We start from the raw sequence: 12239 nt of genomic DNA, 5'->3' as shown, positions 1-12239 counted from the left end.
CCCCCCCCCGCCCCGCCCCATCTCAAATCATGAAGCTTCATCAGACGGTGAAAGCTTTCACTTTAAGCAAACTAGTCCTGAGTTTAGAGGAAGCTGCTGTCTGCTGAGCCGCCTCACTTCCTTCCTGTCGCTGCGTCCAACGACACCCACAGACTCTCTTCACCACCAACAAAAACGTCTCCGCCAGAAGTTGACTTCACACCCGCAGAAGTCTGGAGGCCTTTTCTGTGCAGTCAGACTCTTTAACGCAGAGATGACGTGAGTCATGCACCACAGACACGGTCACTTCAAATAAATAGAAATATTAAATACATTCTTAGAACTTCAGTCCTGATATATTTTCACGTTTTGGGTTTAGAAAAACTGACTTTTTAATAAGTGGTGCATGGCGTTGTCATGGTAACGGCTTCAGTGCGCAACAACTGCACTCCGCTCTAGTTCCGTTTTGAGAAACGTGATCGTCATGAAGAGTTAAAAGAGGGAAAGTTTCCGTCTTGTTTTTGTCCAGATGATGAAAAAAGTTTATTTAAAAAAATAATAAAGTCCAAAGTCTGAATATTATCCTAGTCTTTAAAATAATCAAATAAATAAAACTATAAAATCACTCTCGTATTTTCTACTGTCTTGCTGTTGTGATAAAATGTGAAATAATAACATTTTAATTATGGAATTAATGCAAAATTTGCGTTCAATATTTTTCTATTGCTCAGAAAAGGTTTTTTCCTTTTGTTTATGAGGAAAATAAGAACATTCTGGACCTGATGGTTTATTTTTGTTGTTTTTTATTTCATTATTTTTTTTAGAAAACTTAAAAAGTCATTTATAACGTGCTAACTTATTGCATAAACGTGTGACGTTTTTGTTTAATACTTTATTTAATTTTTTGTCAATATTTTTTGTTTTGTCTTCTTTTGCTTAAACAGTAGGATTGATTATTTTTCAGTCCATGTTTAAAAAAGAAGATACAATTTAAAAGAACTGTGGGTGGGCTAAGTATTGTATCAATGTAGAATAAATTGTATTCTAAATACAAATGTTAATGAAAAAAGTCATTTATAATAAAAACATGTAATTAAGCCACCTTTTTAGTTTGATTTTGATCTCTTCCTGCAGCACAATGTCACAAATACCTTAAAATGAGGCAGTTTGGGGTTAAAAATCAATGCAATTAAAATCAGTTAATTAGACCAATTATTACAGGTGTCAATTAATTAATCACATAAAAAATTAATCACATGCCAGCACTAAATACTATTTTAGATATTTTTTAAATCGTGGATTTTCTTATGGCTAAAGTGTTTTGGGGTTCATGAGGTGAATTTGGTGTTTTTACCACAAAATTAGTGTTTATTTTAATAACTGTCTCCACTATAGATATCACAACAGTCCACTGTGTAATTCATTCATTTCTGATATATTGTCCCTTTTTATCCTTTTCTCATCTGTTATTTATTGTATTAAACATCTGTAATTGCATCTCTCTTGAGACACTGAAGATGCTGAAAATGCTGATTTTTCACAGAAGCTTCAGCTCACGAGTTACAAATATTCATAATTAAAAACGTTTTTAGAATTGAAAAGCTTCTCATAACTGCTAAAAATCAAAACTGAATCATGTTTATCAGGTTTTCCCTCTAATCACCTGAGTTTTTATATCCTCCATTCTGCAGGAACGGCTGTAAATCTTCTCTGACGGAGAGACGAGTGAAGCTCCTGGAAGGGAAAGTCCTTCAGAGGAGGACAGGAAGGAGACGGCTCCGTTTAGAGATCCTCTCTGTGTGAACTGGAACACAAACTGGATTAATTAAACATTTGTCTGAAGCATAAATAGCTTTTGAACTGCAGCAAAGAGGACAGAAGTCAGCGAGGCGTGGAAAACCTTTTGTGATTGGACGCCCTTCAGTGACTGGATGCTCCTGCGGTTCTGCTGCTCTCTGAGCTCTTCTGGGGCGTCTGCAGCTGTTGTTCATGAAAACATCACAGGTCCTGGAGACGTTTTAAAAAGAAAGCAAACTAGACGGAGTGTGATCCACATCTCGAGTTTATTCTTTTTTGCTAAAATCCCCAAATATTCCTGGTTGTAGCTGAGATGTAGAGACCTCCACCATGGAGGGCGGGAGAGGTGCTGCTGCTTAAACGAGGGCTGGAAACGAGTCGTGTGGGCTGACTTCTGCAGATTTCCTCCGTCTTTCTGCTTCACTTTATATGACTCGAGCAACAAACCATCAGCAGGTGGTTTATGTGTGGAAATCTTCTCACCTGGAAGTTCAGTCCACCTGAGAATATCCCAAATGTGGGCTGGGAATCCATTTTAATTAACGAATTAATCGCAAATCTGGAAAAAATGTATCACAATTAATCTGCATTGATTTTTTGTTTTTGTTACAATATTTGCCACTCACTTATTATCTACAAATAATTACAATATAAAATGACATTTAAAAATGTAAATTTATAATATTTCTAACCTTTTGGTAACTATAGGACCTGAAACTTTTTGTCTATATTTGATTTTCTTTATTTTCAATTTGAAAGACTACCGGCTTCCTTATTTGGTATCATTTTAACCATTAAACTGCACCTATGTAAATTACCTTTATTTTGTCATTTTCCATGTTTTATTCACACTCTAGACATAATGTCATGCAAAAACAGAGGATTCCATCTGAAAAAAATGAATTTATTTTGCTGTAGAAACCCCAAAAATATTTAATGAATAGTTTCTACAACATAGAATGAAAGTTTTAGGAGTCATTTTATAAAAACAACAAGAATAACATTTGTCAACAAACTAATCAACATGTTTTTGAATGAAAATACAAAAAATCCAGAGAAATTCCCTGATTTCTGTGAGCCACAAATATTTCTGTTAGTTTGTTTTTTTCAGCTTTTCTTTTTTTCTTATGTTTTTTGTGTGGTTTTGAAAAATAATGAAAAAAAATTGGGGGGAGAAGTTTGATCTAGCTGGAATCTCAACTGGAATCTGCTCAGGTGTGGGCGTGTCCATTCTGAACTGCTCAGCTCTGGCGACGCCGGTGGGCGGGACTTCCACGGAGAACCGCGGAGCTTCTGCAATTTTTAGACAACGCCGGTGCTTGTTAATGTGGGAAATTCATGTAGGTTCTCATCCTATCATAAAATAATGGTGGGTTTCCTCATTGTTGGATTTCTAATAGCAGAAAGCTCGGTTAGGCTCCGCCCCCATAGTGGGTCCGCTGCTGCTGCATTACAGCCGTCATTTATTAAAATAAAGGATCACTTTTGTCCAAAACGACAAATAAATGCCATAATATCTCTTTAATTAAAAAAATCTAAATCACAGAATGTAAGTTTATTTTAGACAGTTAACTTTCACAGCCCAACCTGAAGGTTATCCCAATGATGTGTGTGGAGCCAATCAGAGAGCAGCAGAGTAAATCTAGTGCGTTTTAGTGTAGGGAGCGTTTCATCTGGAGTCAAATAGGATTTCTTTGGCTGTTTGTGTTTACACTAATGTGAGGCTTTCAAGAAACATTTTCATCCATTATTACACCTAATTTCATTGACCCTTTCAATGTTAACAGAACTGTAATCTAACAAAACAGCCCCATACCATCACACTTCCTCCTCCATGCCTGACAGTTGATGTTTTCACAAAGATTTCAAGTTGTGGTTCAGTATTTTCGGAGGTTTCTTCCTGCTGCAGATCGTCCCATCAGCCTCACAGCTCCAAACCTCAAACCGACTTCTCCTCACGCTGAAGCCGCCGTCCTGTGAGGCGTCCATCATGCAGGAGCTTCCTGTCAGAACGTGTCCTCAGCTGTGACTGCGTCTTCCTGTCAGAGTTTCCACAGTTTCTGAGCATCTTTTGAAGGTTTCACTGACATCCTGGCTTTCTTTGTGCTTTCTTTGTGAGAAAGATCTACATTTTTCAGTGTTATGATGGTCTGTCTCTTTTGAAACAAAGCACCACTTTCAATTCGGTTCAGCTGAAGCTCAGGAGGGTTTGGTTCTGTAGCTCAGAGAAGGTTGGAAATAATCTTTATTGGTCAAAATAAGGAGGATGTCACTTCTTTCTTCTCTCTTTTCCCTTTTATCAGGCTGTCCTTTGCACTTCTTCACTCTTCTAGAACAGCATTCTCTCTTGTTGTGTTTAAATGTCAGTGTTGTGCACACGCTCTGTTCCTTCATTCTGCTCGAGTCATTCTCATTATTCTGAGCTGCAGCTGGGGAGCAGTGATGTTCATCATAATGAGTGTTTTCAGATGATTTGCACCACAGTTTACTTAAAGTAATCTAACTGTGGAAATGCTGACTCAGCGCTGGAGGAGCGTGTTTTTCTGGACAGTTTCAAAAGGACTTTACAGCACAAGGACTTTCCAGAAAAGAAAACCTTTTGTGTCATGCTTTTGTTCTGCTAACACTTTTTCCTTTGGGGCTGTTCGAACACTGAAACCCTCGCGGCGACAACAGGAAAGGAAAAATGTTAAAACGTGCAGCAGATTGAAGAGTAAATTCAACAGAATCTTAAGTTTGACTTTAAGTAAGTTTGTTATTGTGAGGACTAAAAGCAGCTGTTCTTCAGTGATCTCTGTCTAGGTTTTAGCAGCTGTTTTCCCATGGATTCTAACTGCATCATGATCATTTAAAAATGTAGAAAAAGAAAAGGAAAAAAAACACTCTGATGCCACTGTCTGAAAATTAAAAAAAAAACACATTGTAGCTGCCTGGAATATTGGCCACTGAAGAAGCTGGTGCTGATAGCTAAAAATGATTAAACTGATTGATAAAATCGTTAAAGATGATAGCCTGCTAAAATGTTAGCTAAATGCTAAATTAGCCCAAAAAAAAAAAACTTGAGTTAGCCAAAACAGCTAGCATATAGTTAAAGAAATAGTTAAACTTAGCCAAACAGCTCGTGTCCGTTTGCTCAGCTGTTGGACAGGACAAGTTAGAAAAAAAAAAAAGAAATAGGTAAACTTCAAAATAGCCTAAAAAACGGGAAAGGGCTAAATTAACAATAAATAAATAAATATAAAATAAACTGTGTAACTGAAATATTAGCTAAACATCAAAATAGCTGAAGAAATCTTAGTAAATACCAAAATAGTCTAATAAGCTAGCAGAATGCAAATTTTTTACATTTTAAAACCACAACTTTTTAACATAATTATGAATAATAAAAAGGCAGGAATATTATTCCAGAATAAATCAACTTAAACTTGAAATAACTTTAAATATTTTACTCTCCATAAAAATGTATTTTGTTAAAATTATAGAAGTTAGAAATGAGCGCAAGAAAACATCGGACCACTAATAACAATAAATTAAAATTATCTGGAGGGTCTTGACTTTGACACGTCCCATAGAGAATTAATGGGGTTTCAACTAAACGCTTGGCGGCCTCTGCAGCCACGACTTGGAGGGTCAACGGGCCACACTTTGGACACTCATTGACGGTTTCAAGATTTGAAGATTTCCATTTTATGAAGAGGAAAATAAAAATAAAACTAGATCACCAGTTAAATTTTTCTTTTCTCACCAAAACCAAGAGTATTTTTCAACCTTGATCGGGGGCGGGGCTTGTTGTTAAGTTAATTATTACAGTTTGTGTCCATCCAGAATTACACGAAAACAAGTCGTTCATTTATCGGAATGAAGCTGTGAAGGGAAAAGCCTGGAGTAAAATTCAACAGAATTACACCACTTCAACATTTTACACCAAACTTCTTCCACCTGTAGGTGGCAGACAAGTGCTAGCAACGACTAAAAAAACAAAAGAAGAAGAATCTGCTCCTTGGAGACCTACGCGGTGGGAATGTAGATAAGAGTTTGTGCATAAACACACACATCCACACCAATTAGCACACAAACGACTAATAACTAACAAACTTTCCTTCATGTTTCTGCAAACATGTATAAATATTACATAAACAGAGTAACCTGCATGAGAGTTTTGCAGAAGTATTCTACTTCCTGTTTGACTGAAAAACCAAAGAAGCAGAAGCTCAAGTGGGGGTGTTGCATCTCTGCTGGACGCCACAGCTTTTGCATCATCACAGTGTCTGGAGTCTGGAGGAAGACTTTATTTTTTGGCTCATAAACCTCAGAAGCGGAAGTTCTGCCCGTCACCGGAGACTCGGCTTGCACTCGGTTGCTTCAGCCGCTGTGGAGGACTTGTTGTCGTTTGAAGTAAAATGTTTGTGTGTTTTTAAGGTGAAGCAGACTCTGCGGAGACGAACTTTGAAATATTCATCAGGAATGTGAAGATGCGGACACACCTTACATTAAAACGAAAGTCCTCGCCACATTTCAGCCTTAAAAGCGTTTTTAACAAAATATAAAAGGAGAGTTTGTGAAGTACAAAGTGGGAAAAGATAAGTCACATTCCGGGTTCTGGTTGATCCACTGAGGATTCGGGATTTTCCATCACCTCATGACGGCACTAAAAAGGACATTTTAATCTGACTTCTTAGCAGTTCTGTCATTTCTAAATTCATTTTTTAAGTTAAAAAGTCACTTTTTGATAAAAGGAACTCCTAATCGAGAAAAGTTTTCTGTTGAATGTAGGCTAAATTTACTTAATACTAATTACTACCAGCGCTTTTCTCCTTCAGAATCTACTGGAATGATCGTGTTAATGGTTGAAAAGTTACAGTAAATCAAAGAACATAAATACTGGAGCTCCAGTCAGTTGATCAATAAGGTTTCTAAAAGTATGATTGGGGAAATAAAGTGCTGTTTATTACTTCTCCAGAACTGGACGGTACTTCAAAGATAAAGGAGAAAAAAATAACCAAAGGTGGCGATAAGGACCGAGGGGTAAAGAATACATGAAAATCTGTTCTAATTTGTCTCTCAAACTGAGATAAAAAACACAATGTTGTGTGTATTTGGCAAGGCAAGTTTATTTGTATAGCACATTTCATGAACAGAGACAATTCAAAGTGCTTTACATAAAACATTAAAAGAAACAATCAAAAGAAATAGTAAAAATGTGATTTAAAATTAAATTAAAAGAAAGTAAAAAGTACTTAATTAAAACAAGCATAGATAAAAAGTGCAGACGTAAACTTTTGAATACATATTAATCAAATGCAGCTGAGAACAGGTGAGTCTTTAACCTGGATTTAAATACACTGAGTGTTTCAGCAGATCTAAGGTTTTCTGGAAGTCTATTCCAGATCTGTGGTGCGTAGAAGCTGAATGCAGCTTCTCCATGTTTAGTTCTGACTCTAGGAACTGATAAAAGACCGGATCCAGATGACCGGAGAGGTCTGGCTGGTACATACTGGGTCAGGAGGTCAGTCATGTATTTTGGTGCTAAACCATTCAAAGCTTTATAAACCAGTAACAGAACTTTAAAGTCTATCCTCTGACAGACAGGTAACCAGTGTAAAGACCTCAGAACTGGACTGATGTGGTCTACTTTCTTGGTCCTTGTGAGAACCCGAGCAGCAGAGTTCTGAATAAGCTGCAGTTTCCTGATGGATTTTTTTGGTAGTCCTGTAAAAACACTGTTACAGTAATCAAGTCGACTGAAGATGAAAGCATGCACTAGTTTCTCCAGGTCCTGCTTAGACATCAGATCTTTAATCCTTGAGATATTTTGAGATGATAATAGGCTGATTTAGTGACTGCCTTAATGTGTTTATCAAAATTTAGGTCTGTGTCTATCACTACACCCAAGTTTCTGGCCTGGTTGGTAGTTTTTAGTTGAATAGATTGAAGCTCTGTAGTGACGTCCAACCTTTTTTCTTTAGCCCCAAAGACAATAACCTCAGTTTTGTTTTTGTTTAATTGAAGTAAGTTGTGACACATCCAGTCATTAATGTCCTCAATGCATTTACCAAGAGCCTGTACAGGGCCTCGGTCTCCTGGTGTCAGTCTAATATATATCTGTGTGTCATCTGCATAGCTATGGTAACTAATGTTGTTGTTCTTTATAACCTGGGCCAGTGGGAGCATGTAGATGTTAAATAGAAGTGGTCCCAGGATGGAGCCTTGGGGCACTCCACATGTAATTTCTATTGGCTCAGAGGTGAAGTTACCAATTGACACAAAATATTTCCTGTTTTCTAAGTACGTTTTGAACCAGTTTAGTACTGGCCCAGTGAGACCCACCCAGTTTTCCAGTCGTCTCAGTAGTATTGCGTGGTCGACTGTATCAAACACAGCACTGAGATCCAGTAAAACTAGCACTGACATATTTCCACTGTCTGTGTTCAATCGTATGTCATTAGTCACTTTGGTCAGAGCCGTTTCAGTGCTGTGGTTCTGTCTGAAGCCGGACTGGAAGACATCATAGCAGTTGTTATTTATAAGGAATTCATTTAACTGATGGAAAACAGCTTTTTCAATGATCTTACTTAAAAATGGCAGGTTTGATATCGGTCTGTAGTCGTTCATTTGAGTTTTGTCTAGACTGTCCTTTTTTAGGAGAGGTTTGATTACAGCTGTTTCAGTGGTTCTGAAGTGATCCTCCTTTGCATTGATGAGTCCGAGCTCAGCAGAGGCCGTCTGCAGCGGCTGCTGGTGATTGATGAACATCCTGATTCATCATCTATGGACTGTATGTGCACGTGTCCATGATTACCCGGCTGATGGACATGCAGAGTTCTCCTCAGGCCGCTCTGGAGATGTCGTGCCTCCATTAAACTCCGGGGTTTCCTTGAACTGTGTGAGCTGGATCCTCCCAGAGAAGAGACTTCTTTACTTTGAGATGATCTGATAACTGAGTTCTTCTGATCATCAAGCCTTTGATGGGACTCGTATCAGCTGCTCGTGTTCAAGAACTTAAGAACTCTCGCCTGTGCTCTCTTGCATATTAAAGACCTAAAACTACAGGGAAACCTTTAAAATCATTGAGGGTTATTGAACCTTTACTGACTGGTGGTCAGTAAAGGTTCTAATCTAGTATACAGGGTGTGATAAATATATACATATATATACATACATACACAATATACTGTATATGTGTGAATATGTATGTATATATATAGATATATATCTATATATCTATATATGTATGTACATACACTGAAATATAAATGTATATATATAGATATATATGTATCTATATATAGGAATTGATTAGTAAAAATGTACAAATTAATCGCAAACTTGGAAAAACATTTATTGCGATATTGTAATTTTTATTTTAGTCACAGTATTTTCTCACCACTTATTATGTTTGAATAATCACAACATGAAATCACACAAATTTAGACGGTTTATTTTTAATTAGTGCTGTCACTCGATTGAAAAAATAAGGTACATTTTATTTTTCTTTTTTTTAATCAATTAATTTCTTTTTCGAACTAGAACAGCAAAAAAATAAAAAATAAAAATAAAAAGAGGCAATGCAAATTATCCCACAAACAATCTTTTGAACAAAACTGAATTTTCCTTCATTTTTATCGTCTGAAATGTTTAAATTTATCAAGTAACCATCGTATAAGGGGGATGATACCTGACTAAGTGTTGGAAGTCTGAACCGCTGAGGCAAAGACAAAGACTTTCTTTGCAGCGTGTAATAAATTTTCCTTATTTTCGCATTAATTCTTTTTGATTAATCGTTAATGCGTTAAAGTTCACAGCCCTAATATATATATTTATTTATATCTGTCCTATGTGACCTACAGTTCTGCTGCAGCTCACATTTTCCAGCTTTGACTGAAACGTTTCACAAATGAACTTCTTCCATAAGAAGACTGACCAATTACAACAATTACTGCTTTTTCTTGTTGTTCTGTTTTTTCTCCGGGGATTCGAACAATGCTCCATCAAAGCCTGAAAAACACACATTTCTTAAGGGCTTATTCAGGTCCAGAGGAGAATGAAGGAATAAAGGAACCGCACTGAGGGACTTCTCCTATTTGCTGCAGATTAAGCTTGTTTTCCTCTGCAGACCTTGTTGGAGGGAGGCAGCAGAAAAGGCCAGCTCAACTAAAAGTCAGTTATAATTTCCCTCCGGCATTGCAGGGGTCACTGGGAGAAGCCTCTTTTACCCTTATCTCTTCTTCTCTTTTCATATTCGGTCTTTAGCCTCTTTCATTTCTCCTGGTGGTTCCTCTTGTTTTGTGGCACAAGGACTTTTTCCTGTATTTTCTTAAGTAAACATCACAGTGGGGATATCAATGTTTACTTTTTACTCTGTGGAAAAGGAAACGGATGAGTAAAGGAAAACTTTGAGAAATTTGAAAACACTATTAAAACCGGTAAGTTAATTCCTTCAACCGCATTTTAGTTTCACTAGAACTCTGAATGTTATAAACAGAAAAGCAACAAGAACACAAAAAACTTAATTTTATTTCTATTTGTTCTTCAGCTAACTTCTTATTATCACATTTCAGGAAAACCAAACTTCACATTCACATTCAGTTCTTCGCACTTCTTCAGAAGTGCGAGGAAAAATGAAAAATAAGTTGCATCCACTGCTACCCATAACATAAAGAAATCCCACTTTCTGAACATGTTGATTTTTCCATGTTGCTTGTTTTACTGGCAGTGCCACAGATCAATGAATGCATAATTAGACCTAAACGGCTGCATGCTGCAGCGCCCCCTGTGGTCTGAGTTTCTCTGACATGCTGGATAACAGATTTATTTGGAAACAGAAAAATCAGATTATGACTTTCAAATCGTGTTGACTTTAAAACGATGGCGTTAAATAGGATGTTTAGCTAAATTAATTCTTATTAATTTTCAACAAAACTGTGTTTGAATGACATTTAAGAAGATTGTATACAAAGTATAATTTTAATGTGCATGATCAATAGGTCCTTAAAATATCTGCAGTGAAAACGAAGAGACAGAGAAGCTTTAGAAGCTTTCCTCTGCTGCTGTACCTGATGGCCCACATCCCTCTGCAGCTCTCTGTTGTGCAAATAGCTGATGACCTTTTCAACTCCATAAGGGGATTAATGGGTCTGTTTGCATCTCTAAAATTTAGTCCAGAAGCAGGTAATTGTGTGAGGGCTCCACTGTTGCTCACAAAGCTCCTGGAAATGTTCGGTTTTGACCTCCGCCGCGCTCGGTCAGCCTGAAGCATGACAGGGATTTTTGCAGATTGCGTCCGTGTGTGGTGCTCGCCGTCTGTGGAGAATACTGATCAAAGCTCGGGGCAACCGGCAGAGACGGACTGGAAGGAGATTGGTATGCAGTGCCCTTGTGTGTGCCTTCGTACCTCTGGGCCTCTGGGCATGCACAGCTGCCGTGCAGAAAGCTCTGCTGCAACCGTCCATCTGCGTGTGCGTCCGACTCTCATCTCCGCCTCATCACAAGATGACATTTAATCAAGACAAATGGGAGAGGCTTTAGGAGGTCTGTCCGTCAGAGCGAAGGGAAATGACACCAAACCTTTACTCAAGTTTGTCTTTCTCGTGGAGCTTCCTAACAGATTAAAGTGACATAAGATGATTAAACAGCCATAAAGGAAGACGGTTCGGATGGATCTTCAGGAAAATTCAGACTCTGTTTTTCCAAATTGTTTCAGCTGACAATCCTAATTTACAGTTTACTTTAGACGTGGTCCTCCTGACATCACATCTTCATGAACAAACTATGATTTATTTTCTGGCTTCCTCTTTGATCAAGCTCCTAAAGTACCTGTCACTCCATGAAATGTTAGTCCCATGCAGACCCTCCACCACTCAGGCTTCACCCAGGAGTTCTATTTCCAGTCCGTCAGCGTGTTAATTTCGTGGTAAAAAGCCAAAGAAATGGTAAAAAAGGCGTGAATTTCTGAATGAAACTTTCAAAATAAAATGTTTGACTTCATTATTAAGGTGACATGCCCGTGCGATTATACACGTTAACACTACAGATACACTGTGTCCATTTTCACCATTAAGAGAACAAAAACACGACATCATTTATGACACAAAGCAGTTTACAAGGACTCAGTGAGGAAGGAGAACACTTGGAGTCTGACTGATACAGTTATGGATGTTGATGACACTGAGATAGCGGGACAGATGATTCCTCCAGGAGGGACACACCGCAGATACAACTGAGGAAATGTCCATTAACTCAGTGGTCCCCAACCACCAGACCGCGGACCGGTACTGGTCAATTACCACCGGGCCACAAAAGAACTATTAAATTATACACATTTTTTGTTTAAAAGGCGAGTTGCACAGGGAGTACTCAGTCTTATTCTGGAGTTGTGTTCACGAGTTTGAGTTCTTCAGAGAAGAATTAGGGCCAAAGAGAAAGAGAAAAAAGGGCATGAAAAATTTACAACTCAGAATTCTGAC

The 12239-nt window shown here is 37.8% G+C and overlaps 1 protein-coding gene and 1 long non-coding RNA gene across 4 annotated transcripts in view; one reads left to right on the top strand and one right to left on the bottom strand.

Annotated features, from left to right (window-relative positions):
• Nucleotides 1-12239, bottom strand: part of LOC112157183 (B-cell receptor CD22) — an 821740-nt gene that overhangs the window by 384358 nt on the left and 425143 nt on the right. The gene's annotated exons all lie outside the window — the stretch shown is intronic.
• Nucleotides 21-2593, top strand: LOC112157210. Its single transcript, XR_002921104.2, has 2 exons — nucleotides 21-258; nucleotides 1671-2593. It is a non-coding gene; the product is annotated as an uncharacterized LOC112157210 (long non-coding RNA).

The sequence above is a fragment of the Oryzias melastigma genome, linkage group LG1 (assembly GCF_002922805.2).
Source record: "Oryzias melastigma strain HK-1 linkage group LG1, ASM292280v2, whole genome shotgun sequence".
Classification (NCBI taxonomy): domain Eukaryota; kingdom Metazoa; phylum Chordata; class Actinopteri; order Beloniformes; family Adrianichthyidae; genus Oryzias; species Oryzias melastigma.
Note: the sequence above shows the minus strand (reverse complement) of the source record. Positions and strands in the feature narration are given on the sequence as shown.